The sequence below is a fragment of the Mugil cephalus genome, chromosome 10 (assembly GCF_022458985.1).
Source record: "Mugil cephalus isolate CIBA_MC_2020 chromosome 10, CIBA_Mcephalus_1.1, whole genome shotgun sequence".
NCBI lineage: Eukaryota > Metazoa > Chordata > Actinopteri > Mugiliformes > Mugilidae > Mugil > Mugil cephalus.
The window spans coordinates 3,778,482-3,793,420 of NC_061779.1; positions in this window are offsets into that span (position 1 = coordinate 3,778,482).

Here is a 14,939-nt window from a genome sequence, read left to right on the forward strand (position 1 = left end):
ATATCAACACATCGGCTGTTTAACCCTCTGGAGTCCACAGTTTTTGATTATGTTTTACCTTTATATTTTATCTTAAAAATGGTTTACATTGCCTTGTTCGGTGTCATTCTTTTCAGCACAGCCTCACATGTGTCATTTCACAGTTAGTTTTCCATTCTGATAAACTGTATTAACACATTGGACCTGAAACTACACTAAAATTATCAAATCCGAGTAGGAAAAAGTTAGATTTTTCTCTGCAAAAACCATGTCCAACATGTTTAACAAACCATTTTTATAACTTAGAATGCAACGTGTAAGTGTAAATTTCAAAAGTTTATGTACAAATTTAGCAAACAACAAAGCTATTTAGAAATATTTCCATTATGTGTAGTGCAGGAAATGCGTCATGCATTTTTGTACAACCTTTTACAACCAATTACAAAATTATCAATGACACATAATTTCCTGATTGTTTGATGGGATGCATTTTTTTTTCTCACAGTTTTGCTCCAGATGCGCAAAAACATTATTTATAATAAGTCCAGTTTTACTTGGCCCATCAACACTATTAAAAAACTGGGCTATAGTTTGAAGTCTGTCCTTTCTATAAAAGTTGAAACGGAGATTCAGTGACGCTGCGTCCGGCTGCTACGTCGCGTTAAACTGGTCTTGTGATTAGGACTCCAGAGGGTTAATATATTCCCAGAACCCCTTAACCTAACGTTTTGCAACGTGTTTCTGATGCACTGTGAATTTTGCATATCTGCTCTCACCTGGACGGAGCTTCAACTATTGTGTACAATGTTCAACACATTTTCAAGTCTGCATGGAGCCTTGAGATTAGGGAGTCGATGGCGCACCAGAGACAGAACTTCCTGTAATGAATTGAGAGTTAATGTAAAGACGAGGGAAGTAAGCGAGGGTCCAGAAATAGTGATGCAGCTGTGAACGACGGAGGGATGGATGGATGGAAGAGGAGCAGAAAGGTGGAGGGAGGAGAAATAGACGGTGAAAGAGGGAGGGAGGAGGCAGTAACATGTGATTAATGGACGGGTGGTTGTGGGGAGGTTGAGGCAGAGTGGGAGAGAGCAGAGTGACAGTAATAAAGTGAACCTGCCTCCCATTCATCTCCCTCAACCCATCTCCCGTCTGACTGGTAGGGCTTTACACACTCTGACTAATGCCACGCTCCACATGCGGGCACAGACGGGAGTGCCACACGCCGCCTTTTTGGCTGCCCGAACACCGCCACATAAATGAACGCGCGCCTTCACCCGGCCTCCCGTCGCCGAGCCTCAATCATTCATCAGCGGTGATAGCTGTCTGAGACGTCAACACTACCTCATCGCTTTTTATGGCATCTAAATCACACTGTGTATCAGACTCATCCGGCGTAAAACAATCGCCGCCGCCGCTTTAACTGCGGGTCAAACACGGCGGTCGTGTTCGCCGCGTGACTCCCTCATGACCCTCGTGAGCTTCGGGCCTTTTTTTTTTGTGCGTGAGTCATGGCACGTTGCTGATGATGATGATGATGATGATGGTGGTGATGCTGGTGGTGGTGGTGCGTTGGTGCGTGGTTCTACTCTGAAGCGGCAGGCTAAGGTAAACACTGATGTTTTCGTGACCTTCCCTCTGGCTGTCATAATGAGATGCATATCCCAAATGTAGCCTCATTAACCTGTCCTGAGCTGTTTCAGGTCACATGTTTTACATAGATTCTGCACGGGAGGGGAAACATCACCCCTTCCATAATAGGGTTACGTTAGGGTTGTTACCTCGGCTCATAACACGCCGCCTTCACTTTAGACTTTCTGTAATTATAATAAATTAAACATGGCTCACAGTGGTGAAGATGAACCTAAATATTCATCCTTCCGGGACTGTGCATAGCATTTAAAATGAACCTGTCCTGACCTTGCTAGCGAGGAGTCAAAAGCCTCATCCACGTCCCCCTGCTCTCCCGAATGAATGCATTATTAGAGTAGCATATGCGCAGGTGAATGCGATGCTGAAATAACTTCGCAGCCGAGCTCTCATTTATCTTTCAGTCAGAAAAGTGGCTAAATCACCGCGCTTGAAACCCCGCTAAGCCTCCAGCAAAAATAAAATGTATGACCAAATTGGCTTAAATTACTTTGGCACTGACTTGATAAAAGACTCTCCGTGTTATTTCAATCATTAGCGCTTTTAATTGCTCCAAGGTATAATGAACACATTACTAATTGATAAGGAAACCGGTAACAGTAAAAATCCCTCTTCAACGGGCCCCACCTGCATGGGGTAAATCTGTCTTCATATCAGCCACATGACTTTTGCCCGGGCAGACAATAGATTAAACAATGAATGAATGATTTATTAGCTGTCGTTGTCACGCTATTTAGATGGATGGATGTACACGCGGCATGACCTCACTTCCTTGTTCTGCGCCTTGTATTTGAGGGTATGAGGGGAGGAGGGGGGCGGACGGGGAGAGTGTTGGCAGGGCGGGGCGGGTCAGGCACACCACTGGCCACTGACAGGACCCAGCCACTTGATCAATGATCCCTGGATTGGATATTGTGCTGGGGTGTGAGGCAGCTGCGTCTGAACATCAAATACATATGGAGGGACAAAAGGTGTGTGTCTTTAAACTGTATCTGTCTTTGTGTGTGTGTGTGTGTGTGTGTGTGTGTGTGTGTGTGTGTGTGTGTGTGTGTGTGTGTGTGTGTGTGTGTGTGTACGTGGGATGGAGTGCAGCGCCAGAAAAGTAACTACCTTTACTCTCTCCAACCTCACCTCCCCTCTCTTCCTCTTTCTCCCTCTCTCTCAAATGGGTTATTCTGGCGATGGCCCTGACAGGCCATGGTTTGGATTTTGATTTATGTTCCTGTGAAGCTCAAATCAAAGATTCCATCTACTGCTGCTTTATGGCAGCTGGGATGATGAATGGTGCAGTCTCTCGGTCAAACCAAGCCTCTGTGTCTTTGCCCCACATTTTAATTGCTAAAGTAGCCAGTCATCGCTCAGCCCTCCTACCCTCTCCCTACCTCCCAACCTTCTCCTTTCTCTTGCTTTTCAACCCATTGTCTCTCTCATTCGCGCTCAATAATGTACCTTTATCTCCTCAAAATGTCCGGACTGTCGGAACTTTCCTCGACGAAACTTCAAGCTGGCACCTAAAGTGTAGATGTTGGACTAAAATAAATTACAATCCACCCGCCGGTAAGCAGTGAAGCCGAACAGATATCCCTTAATATTTGGAAACTGAATCTGTCTTTTCAGCTGGCCTACATTATTTTACACATCCAGCATTAGCGCATGATATACAGCAAACAAGTCTGATGAAGGGGAAAATTCATTCCTGCATCAACATAAAAAGCCACTTTATTTGGAGGAAGAATGCGTAGATGTCAAGCTCTGATAGAGTTTATGTTTTCTCACTATTTTTCAAAAGTAAACACATTCTGCGGTACATGACATTACTAAGTAGGTTAAGTATAGCCCCGGGCCGTCATCCATCAGTACAGAATGAAGCGAGCATATTCTGCTCGATGAGAGGTGAAAGTTTTCCACTGTGCCACGATGACATTTAATTTTTCACATCTCCTGCGTGTTCCTGGGATGAATTTTGGCAGACCTGGTGCAATTTAGCTGCTTGGCAGTTTGAAATTGGGCGATGAATCACAACGTGGATTCAATGGGAGCCAGTCAGTGTACAATATTTTCTCTGTGTCAGACTGGAAAGATAGAGAGAGCGAAAAAAGAGGGCGATACAGACAAAAACAGAATGAGAGAGGCAAAGAGAGAGAGAGAGAGAGATGCAGAGGGTTTAGATTGTGTTCTCCAATCATCTTCCTCTCAGCCTATCATCCCCTTCCACCCCCCCTGGAAAAATAAAAAAAATAAAAAAACAAAACAAAGTGCCGGAGGAGTCGAGCGTTGCAGGAGAAGCCGTGTGTGGCTGCAGATGTCGAGCAATGGCGGAGGTCTTTAAGGTCCGCGGTTGGATATTTTGACAAAGAGCAGCGAGGGGAGAAATCAATAAAGTCAGGACTTTCTTTGCCAGTCACCGAGCGGCAGAGCAGCAGAGAATGCAAAGCTCCCCTCCGACCGCTAGACAAACTCAAAACGAGCAACCAATAGACTGACACCGCCTCTGACACAAGCCATTTATTAGCCCGCCAGAAGAATATGGTGGATTGAACAGCTGATGGTCTGTAACTGGGAGGACCACACGTGAGGAGGAGTCGTGCTCTGCAGAGGGCAGAGGATGTGGAGCGGCACCGGGGTTTTAGCTAAACGCTACGTACGTTGAGGGAAATTTCAACGTTATAATCCATGTTACAAGACATAATGCACAATGCACTACAGTCTCACTCAAAGCACCGCGCTCAAGCCCCGTGTTTGCATCATCTGCTCCACCGAGCGCTGAAAAATGATCACCTCCAGTGCTGTGTGTGTGTGTGTGTTGTGTGTGTGTGTGTGTGTGTGTGTGTGTGTGTTAACTCTGCACTTTGACCTCGGGGAGGAAAAGGGCAAGAGAAAGAAAAAAAAAAAGCAGGGGGCTTTTTCTTTACCGGTCACATCTATCTGAGAGCTTTTCTGTGTGAAGGTAGTCGAGTGGAGACAAAAAAAAAAAAACATAATGGTAAGCGAAGAAGTAAGAGAGCGGTGCGTAATTTAAGAAAATGATTTGCACACGTTCACACGAGGCTGAAATGAATGTTTTAATTTGTGACCTTAAATTGCTCAACCTCCGCTATAACAAAGCCCGCGTGAAGACTTTTCTTGTGCGATTCATTGTACTCACACAAGAAAAGGAAAAAAAAATAAACAGTAATACCTTTTACTGCCAGCTGAAGAATAAATACGTCTGCGTAATTTCATTTCTACTAATTATGTTGCTCATTTTGTCCAACATTCTTGTGTTTCTCTATAAACTATACATATAAATGGTATTTGAATTATTAAAATATATCTTTTCGTATTATTATAAGCAGAATTTTTGTGCCACTTTTTAGGTGACAAACTAAACTTTTGTGAAAAGACATAATGTTTATGACATAATGTAAAAAAGAATGATACGTATATTATTGGTCAGCTATTAAAAACATTTATTTTCCTATGGGAAAACTAATATAGAACTATGATGACAGTATTCAGTGTGTTTCACACAGATAAATCCTGTTTGCTGTGCTCCTGTCTGATTAAGTGTTATTCTTTTAGAAAACAACTTTCAGCTAAACCTTGGAAATTTTAACTTGGCTTGTTTCTTATTTATCTGAAAATGTTTTACTAATTAAATATACAGTATACATTTGAGACTAACTTCTCACTTTAAGCTGCAGAAGTTTCTGTGGGACTACAATAAATGTAAACCTCTACATCATACGCTATGTGAGCCAGGGAGCTTGGTTTGCACTGAGGCTGTTTATTGTACTTGCTCATATTCCTTATAAAAGTGTGTTTTGTTTTTTACGATGCTTCTAAAAACGTATTCACCCCCTTTGACATTTTCCTCATTTTGTCACTTTTATGCATTAAACCAGGAGTCTTAAACGTTCTTCAGGCCAACGACCCCCAGACTGATGGAGAGATTAAGTAGGGACCCCCTACCTACTATATATGTTCATTACTAAACTTGACCTACTATTATCATCATTTTGCATTCATTATTATGCTAGTCAAATAATACAGAGGTTCAAATATTCTTTTTTTTTTTTTTTTAACTTTAAATGTGCAACTGCCCAGAAACATAAACATACCTACATAACATAGCTAAACATAGCTAAATCATTTAAACACAGTTAAATGTAGTAGTGACACCAGTCATTTAGGCCTCAGTAGTTGGCTGATGGGAGTTAGCTGCCCCGTTAGCTTCTCTCCTGCTAATATTTCACCTGGGGGCTGAACAGGCTCTCGACCAATTGTGGGAAACCTGACAGAGTCGGCGTGTAATACGCGGCTTCGTGATTGGCTCAGCAGCGATAGGGGCGGGGCCTCCAGTGCACAGGAAGCTTAGATTGACAGGTCTTGGCTAGTGTGGCGCTCTGAGTGAGACAGCTCCTGTATCACTGACTGAAAGGTAACATCTTCTGCTTCCATTTATCCCTTTACTGAAATATGTTGGAGTCATGTTAATGAGTATTTAAAGAAATGTAAATGTGTGGGGGGAAGTGAAATAAATAATGTCTAATCAACCAAAGATTTTGGGACCAACCTCCATAGTACCTGTGCGGACAACAAAGTTAATCAGTGTAAAATAAGTGTTTGCGTTATAATGCCCCCTCCCCTCATGGCCTAATTTACCTAACTGATGCCAACTGTGTCACAATTAGTGAAACGGAGCTCACCTGAGTGCAGCTGATGTCAAGTGACTGTAGTGTGTGTGTGTGTGTGTGTGGGCGGTCACGTCCAGACAGGGAGGGAGACAAAATTATATAAAATCCAAAAAAAAAAAAAAGTATTTGACATAGTAAGATGTGATCTATGACTCAGATGTTTTAAGGAAATGTGCACATTTTAGGAAACAAGGGGGGAATTACATTTTTTTTAGTTTTTTTACACATCTGCAAAAACAGACCCCACTTGTGGAGTGTGTTGGCCTGTGTGTGCAGCTCACTGATCCTCTGGTCCTGGACGTACGAGAGCCTCCACTTCCACTGCGTAAAATCACATTACCCTAAAGGGGAGAAGGCGAATGAAAGGATGGCGCTGTGGAATGGCCATAGACCAGTGAGCTGTCAAAGCCATTTACGTGTGTGTGTGTGTGTGTGTGTGTGTGTGTGTGGGAGGGGGGAGAAAATGGAGAGGGGCGAGTGTGCAGAGTTAGTTTGAAACCACGTAGCAGTTCTCTTCCACCTGCATTCATTCCTCACCTTTCGCTACTTGTATATTGATTGACAAACAACACGTATTCCCTCCCCCCTTTTTACAAAGTGACCCCGTGTCTCCTCCCCACCTCCCGCAGTTACTCACTTTATATGACATCAAGCTGGAAAATGTGAAGTGAAATCTCCCCGTGTGAGCGCGTTTTGGATGTGTTTGCGCGTGTCATTGTGCGTCCGCGCCGTGAGGATGATTCAAAGTGCCATTTGGTTGTGTGAGGACGGCCTTCACAAACACACTCGTCATGCAGAAGATGTTGTCATCCTCCGCCTCATTGTTTGTATAAGTGATGTCTCCAATCACCATCAAACACGCGGAGGTTTCACCCTCCCTCCGTCACTCCTTCTCTGCCTTCTCCTTCGATCGCACAAATTGTCCCGTCGTCCTTCTGCTCCTGCAGCCTCACGTCTGTCGTTCACCACTCGAAAGGTTTTTGCTTTAAAGGGGAACTCGCACATTTCAACATATATACGCAGTTAAGGTCACGGACTGTAGAGTGTAAGGGTTAAAACGGCCCCGGTTTATCTTGCCTCTACTTTTATTGAACATCTGAAATTCCTTCGAGGCCTGTAGCGAATATTTTGAAATGAAAGAATTTTTTAAGACTAGCTTGGCCTTGATGGATGAGTCAAGCTATGAAAGAGAAGAACATTTATACACAGGATGAAGTCCAGCTGACCAAAGACCAGGAGCCAGAATCAGGCCTTCTGTACGTAACACAATAACCACACAGATCAGGCATAACATTATGACCACCTTCCTAATATCGTGTAGGCGTCTCTAGTGTCTCCAAAGCGGTTGTGACTCATCAGAGTGGACATGGGTCTTCTGAGGGCGTCGTGTGGTGTCTCTTAACAAGATGCTGTTAATGGGGGGGCCTCTGGGTCCTATGGGTTGAGGGGAGGGGCCTCATTCCACAGTTTCTCCATCAGTTTTTCGTTTTATATTTCCCCGTCTAATTCAATTTTTCTTTCCTACTCTTCTTCCTCCTAACACTGGTCATTGTACGGAGCTGGAAACAAAATCTTGTTCCATTGTTCATCTTGTGTTCTGCAATGACAATAGACACTTATTCTTATTCTCATCACTTTGTTCTTGTGTAGTGTTTTTCGTTGACTGTTGTGTTTGTCCTATTTAATGTCTTTTGGCCGCCTGCTCTCTGTGTCCTATTTAATTCTTTTTTTTTTTTTTTTGGTCACTGTTGTATTTCTTCTTGACTTGTGCTGCTGCAGTATTTCAATCCCCCCAATGATGATCAATAAAGTATTATCTTATGTCTGAAAATTATTTAGAATTTGTATATATTTGTGTTCTAATCGTTATTTCTAGAGGCTACTATTTGACACCATCTCCTGATTGGAGAATACAGAACAAAGGGCTGGTTCATCAACTATAAAGCATTGGAACGTTTGAAACTTTGCCCTCTTTTTAAAGCTTGGACCAAGGGCCGTGCAGCTACACAAATTATTTTCTGTGTCTCAGTAAATGTTTTATAGATAGCAGGAAACCGTCGTCTTTTTTGAAGAATAAACAAACGCAGATCAGATTCTAACATGATTCATTATACATCTGAGTAGAACAATAGACCACAAAATAACATAATAGCAAAACTTGGTCACTCAGCACATTTTGTATGGTCCTAACGCTGGAGCCGCGTTTGTCCAAATGTGGAAATGTCCAATTTTTCACATTAACCGCATAAAAAAATGGAACCACCACAGATTTTATCCATCAAAATGTTAATGGAAGTACAATCTCCATAAAAGTTCCAGAGGGAGCAGAAAGCCTGATTAACTAGTCAGGGCGATATCACTTGACTCCGCGGAGGTTTGGTCTCGAGACTTGGAAGTAAAAGGATGCAGACCGCTGTAACCCACTCCACACTGCTGCATGAGGCTAGCGGCTAAAAGGAGCGACGTGAAATCATCGTGAATGATGTGGGCAATGCTTTTTGGCAAGAATGACAAATACTCTTTAAGCTTCTTATTTAGAATTTGAGAAAACACACTGAGCAATCCAGGAAATGTCTGAACACTGAAAAGAAGGAGGATCTTCTGCTTCGCTCAAGAAGACTTTCACTTTGGGCGCGACAGGCAAAGTCACATCATTATGATATGTTGGTATATACGGTGTATCAGAGATATTTAGACACATTTTATGTTAATAATAATGCAAATTTGTCTTTCTGTTGTGTATGAAAACCCAGATTTTTCACAATGCTTGGATACGTTGTTGTTATGTAACTTCAGACATTTGATTTCCGTGTGATTTGGTAAAGGTTTCAGCTCACGAGAGCGGATTTAAACACGCTTGTGGCATCTTAATGCGGTCTGCGAAATTCTGAGCGTGGAAAGAAAACTATCAACGCCTTCATAATGTATCTGTGCCGGTGAGGGTGTGGCGTTTGATGATAAGAGATAGGACTTTGCTGAATTGGCACCGCACATACAAAACATTCCACGCTGCTGATTTCACTGTATTTGTTTGGTATCTGTGTACACTTGAGCACTATATTAGCGCTGTCTCTCGCCGTTATAATGGAGCCGGTGAAGGCTTTTGGCAGCCCCATTACAGCGCCCTTCTTACCCCCGACCCACCCCCACAAATATCTCTTCTCATTACCTGATCGACCTGTTAACATTCGTTACCAAAAGCCGTAGCCGCTCCCCGCAGAGTGCTTCAGATAGATTTCCCATTTTAGATCTGAGGCGAAGCCGAGTCGGCTTCGATTGGAGCCGACATCGGAGGAGTTCTTCAGGGCAAACCAGCTGTGACTGGGCTGATGTGTAGCTGTCACTGTGTCGTGACATGATATAATATGAAATGATATTGAACAACGTCGGTTTGGCACTAAATTGTTAGCAGGGCTTCAGGTCTGACAGCAGCCAGTTTATGGCTTTAATCCCAAGGTCCTTTAAACCTTGTTTGACATAAATTGAGTTTGGCTTCTTGACAGGGGAAAAAGAGCAATGACAGAGAAAACACTTTCCGTTCTTCTGTCTTGTTTGGTTCAAATGGAAAGTTTTTCAGTCTGCGAGTTTCATTTACTCTCGAGCCGCAGTAAAAGTAGATGTTAATGTCAGTGGTGGCGCTGCAGGGAATTCACCCTCCATTCACCCTCCCTCCCTGTGTGTACGTTTTTACATATGCCTCACATTAAACTGGCACCTCCTCGTAGGTCACACGCCTGCCGTTTATCCACATTCTCCATCAACCAGATCTTAAATTCCAACACTGAAGCCGAGCAGCTTTTGACGGTCATTTCATCTCCTTGTCGGGACGTCGACATCAGCCCCTGATCTGTGATAAATCTGCTATGTAAAGCTCAATGAAAACCCCGAACACAGGTCTGAGGGACCCGTTACCATGACTAATGCCTCGAATGACAGCGAAAGATAAGACTCATCCTTCACCTCAGCCCGGCCCATTCCTCAGCAATAATGTTCGTAATGGACTGCTCCGGTGTCGTTATTGTGTGAATAATTTAAATAGTGATTTAGGTTATTGGGCGCCGAGGTCACGGCTACAGCATGTACAGTACCTAGCATGATCCAGACGAGATAAGGCTGTAAAAAATGTACAAAATATACATCTCTAAGAGGAACTACAGAAGCGAAATGCCTAGAGATGGCCGAGCCGCGGCGGTTTGGTGTGTTGCTTAATTAGATGTTCCAGCGACATCTGTTTTTAAGGGAAAACTGCAACTCTGGCATATTAATTCACTTTGTAATGAATGACTGAATGTCAGCGCAGGCCATGAAATCACCAAGAGAGAAGCATGTGTGTCTGTGTGTGTGCAACACAGTGACGCTTTTCCATCTGTTTGGCAAAAACACTCTCCCTCCAACATTGGCACCGTCGGTGCGCGGTAGCCAGAACGAGGAGGGACTCAAGATGGCCTAAAGCTGATTGGAATTCCTTTTGAATGGGGAAAAATGAAACAAAGATGGAGTGGACATTATGCCGCTGAATCTTAGTTAAGGGCGCTTCACGAGTGTGTGACAGTGTCATTAATCTCTTGGAATTACAGACAGAGAAACCAATACAACAGAATCACAGGCTGCTAACAGATAATAACCGCAGAAGGACTGGCTATTTGGTGTACGGAAATCCTGCAAATATACACAAGCAGAAAAAAGTGCTTATATAACATCACTGGAGACACATGAAATAACAATTGCTAATGTATGTGCAAAGCATTGACTAAAAACCTGTCTTTTAAATGGCTGTAGTGCAATTAAACATGTTTTCGTTTTGGGAAAAAAAAAAAAAAAGGAAATGTGAGGCAGCATTGACTGACTGCAGTCCAAAGAGGCCACTTGGCACCTGGAGTGACAGGCTGCCATCAGCGTGTAAAGATGCTAATATGAATTCTGATCACTCGCTCATATAGGCAGGGGAATTACTGCCCATCACCACCATCTAGTGATTCTCCACACATGGCAAAGTCAAGGGGCACGCTGTAAAACCCAGGCAAATGGAGTTGGCACGACAGTCAAAGCCAGATTCTGCTTGACACTTCCTTCCGAAGTGATAGTGCCACAAGATGTGCTCTATAATGTAATAAATTGGGAGCTCTGCCCTCAAGATTTCAGACTGATGAGAAATTTCTACGACAAATCCATCGCTTAAACTAGCCCTGTCCTTCAGTCTTCACGCCTGCATGAGCCCGTGAGGGTCAAAGGCTAATTACCAAACAGGATAAGAGGCAGAGCAGGAGAGAGACAGAACATTCACATTTTTTAAAAAGGTGTAAATTTATGCAGATTATATCCACGAGTGGAATGCCTTTCAACTCTAATTCACCAGGAAGAATCTCCTCCTGTGCGTCCGCGGACGAGTGAGGTTGAGCAGCGCCTGTTTTTTGGCAGCTACCTTTGGTTTGTCTTGTGCGAGGAATTAATGCAAACACAAAATGTGACCGAAGAGGTGTTAGCGTTTCCAACCACCTGTTTTCAATAATAATCGTAAACATCTTAAAGGCCATAGACAGAAGGAAAACACCTACGGATGGGCATCGAAACCCGGTTCTTTTAACCTCCTGAGACCCTGCGTCCTCATATGGGGACATTAAGTTTAAGGTTTTATTGCAGTTTATTCTGCTTCATTTAAACCCGTTGTCCTCATTGGTGGACACTTTAGTCTGCCATCTAGTGGTACCAAAGGGTCAATACACTAGTCGGTAAAAACATGATAGCGGGCGGATTCGTTCTGCACGCGACCACAGGACAAAAGTGGACGAGGAACAAAACCCCATCAAATTCTACGGTTAAAACTTGTTTATTTTTGGTCATCAATGTTTCTAGTTTGATGTGATGCGCAAATTTAACAAAGTTTTATATTTTGTTACACATTGGTGACTTTATTATCATAGAAATAATGAAAAAATGCCAGTGTCCACAGATAAGGACATAGTTTTTAAAAAACAAACTACTACTTCCTGTTGAAAGATGATGCTTATTTTTTATAGGTCCTACTGATCCCAAATACCTTGGAGAAATTAAAAATACATAGCAAATAAAAGCCTCAGAAGGTTAAAGAAACGGTTCCGTCTGGTTCAAGTCATCGACATCATGAGCATTCATGCTTATCGATTCCAATTATCGATACTTTTCTAGACGAATCTTTACTTCCTGGTCCAGATGGTGGCGGTAATGTGATCTCCGGTCAATGAGTGCCGCTATCGCTATCGTGACCAGTTTCTTACACAAGCTCTTATCTTTTAATTTAGACTCAATAAAATTTCTGTTGTTTACACAAAACCATGAACTTTTTCCAGACCAAAAATTCACTGGAGGAAATGATACAAGAACTGGATCGATAAGTAGATCGATAATAGCATCAGTATCCATAAAATCTTACCGATGCCCATCCCTGGTCGTACCGCTCTAATGTCTAATGCATGTTGCTCTAAATGTAGAAACTAGAGCCCTCCTGAAGTTTTCACTGTAGTCTCAGAAAAACCAAAAGAGAGCGCTACCAATCATTTTATTCTTAGCAGCTGCTTCCAAAAGTGTTTAACTATGGGAAGCGTCAGTATCTATTTCCTCCCTTTTTTTTTACAGCTACAAACAGAGAGAACATGCAAAACTGCCATGCAAACTCCTGTTTCAAGAACAAATGAGCGAGGTAACATCGAATAAGCAAGAACTCGGGGGAGAAAAAAAAAGGCCAACCTGACACAAAATTCAGGCCACAGTTGCAGAGACGACGCCCGCTCTGCACCACTGTCCCTCCACTTCTCTCTTCCCCTTGCGAATTCTTGCTTCACTCCTGAGAGTGATGATACTGTCTACTCCGCTAAGACTCCCCCTGCTTGACACCTCGACACGGGGAGAAGGATGTTCCTGTCTGTCTCGTCACATCACAGACGTCCTGATTCGGATCCCTCCCATCCAACACCCCTGTGATGCTTCTCTTTAAAAAGCTGCCTGTCCATCATAAACATCCTCCCTTTTATGTTCCCCGCCTGAGAAGGAAGAGGAAAGAGAGAAATCAGCCCTCTCTCAAACACAAGCTGACAGCGCTAAGCAGACTGACGTGACATCAGAGGAGCGATGTGCCAGACATAGCTTTGAATTTCCATAACAAGGTAACACCACAATTATTAGTCACTCAGTGAGACCACAGCTCCTAAAACTTATTGAAATATTCTTGAATTTGTGCCGAGTGCTGCACACCAGCGAAAAAAACCCCCAGCAAATCCATATTAGAGTTACAACTGATTCTGTTTTAAACTTTTTTTTTCTTTTTTTTTTTTTTTAGACGAAAATGTTAATCATATACATCATCGTTCCATAATCAGTCTTTTTCTAAAATATTCTGGGCAAGGGTCTTAAATTAAATCCCTCACCTTGACTTCATATAAATGTAATACTGTCAATAAAGGAGATATAAATAGATTGGGGTGTAACCATTCATAATCTACCTGAATATTTTAAAAGGTTCTTTTGGGCAATGAGGCAGAGAAAGAGAAGAGAAGAGGGGAGAGAGACTTGATCAATCGCCTGAATTCTGCCTCTACAATCAGAAGTGTGCTAATTGAAACGGTGTAAATTATGATTTTTTTGCTCTCCCAACCCCCCCAATCCGTAATAATTTACAACAAAACTGCGAAATCTACTTTCGCCTCACACATGCCTCTCCCTTCCCTGTCTGGACAATGATTGAGAAAGATTTGCTTGTTGGCTGTCTGGGGAGACGCGCAGAGAAATGTTAAGGAGACCTTTTCAACGGCCGAGCCATTCAGTTTGTGAATGTTAATGTTTCTTAATGAAGACACGGGCTGAAAACTGAACTACACGGCTTAATAAGAGTGGCGAGGAGAGCGACAGCGGCGAGTGGTCCGTGCTTTAGGGCGCCAGCGGCCCCCGAAGAGAAATATGTCGCGTGTCAGAAGCTTAAAGAAAGATCATGTGTGTGTTTTAAGGTGGTCCGTAGGACGAGTTATATAAAAAAAAGCGCTCACTCTGAGCCTTCATCACGTCCACGTCCACCTTTTCCGTGAGCTTTTCTATTTTCAGTGTGAAGCTAATGAATTGGGATCTGGAAAAGGTTTTTTCTGCAGGCTTACAATGAGAAATGATAAGAGATTATTTTAGAATGAAGATCAATGACAAAGTCCAAACGATATGAGAAGGAGCAGCAGCAGCAGCAGGAGGAGGAGGAGGAGGAACAGGAGAAGCATGTGCTCTAATGTAAGATGAGTGTAATGTGCAACCCAAGGCCAAAGGCAAGATCCTCATCTCACCAATTCTCTTTACAGGAGTGGAAATTACTTGGCGCCGTACATAGCTGATTTATACAAATTAATGACCTGGGTTATTAATAGGCAGAGGTGCATATATTAAACACTATGAGTAAAGGTAGCTTTAATTATGCATCCTTTATAAAACCTGTTTGACTTTGGCTGCGTCGGTGCATTTTCAAAATTAATCAGATTCTTGAGAAATGATTTAATATACCAATTGTGCCTCCTTCTCCCTTTGAATCATCAGTCGCCTGTAATATTTATGTTCCGCACACTTTAGTGACAGTGAAGTAATTAAAACGTGCGCTCCAACAGATAATAGAAAGTTATTTATTCT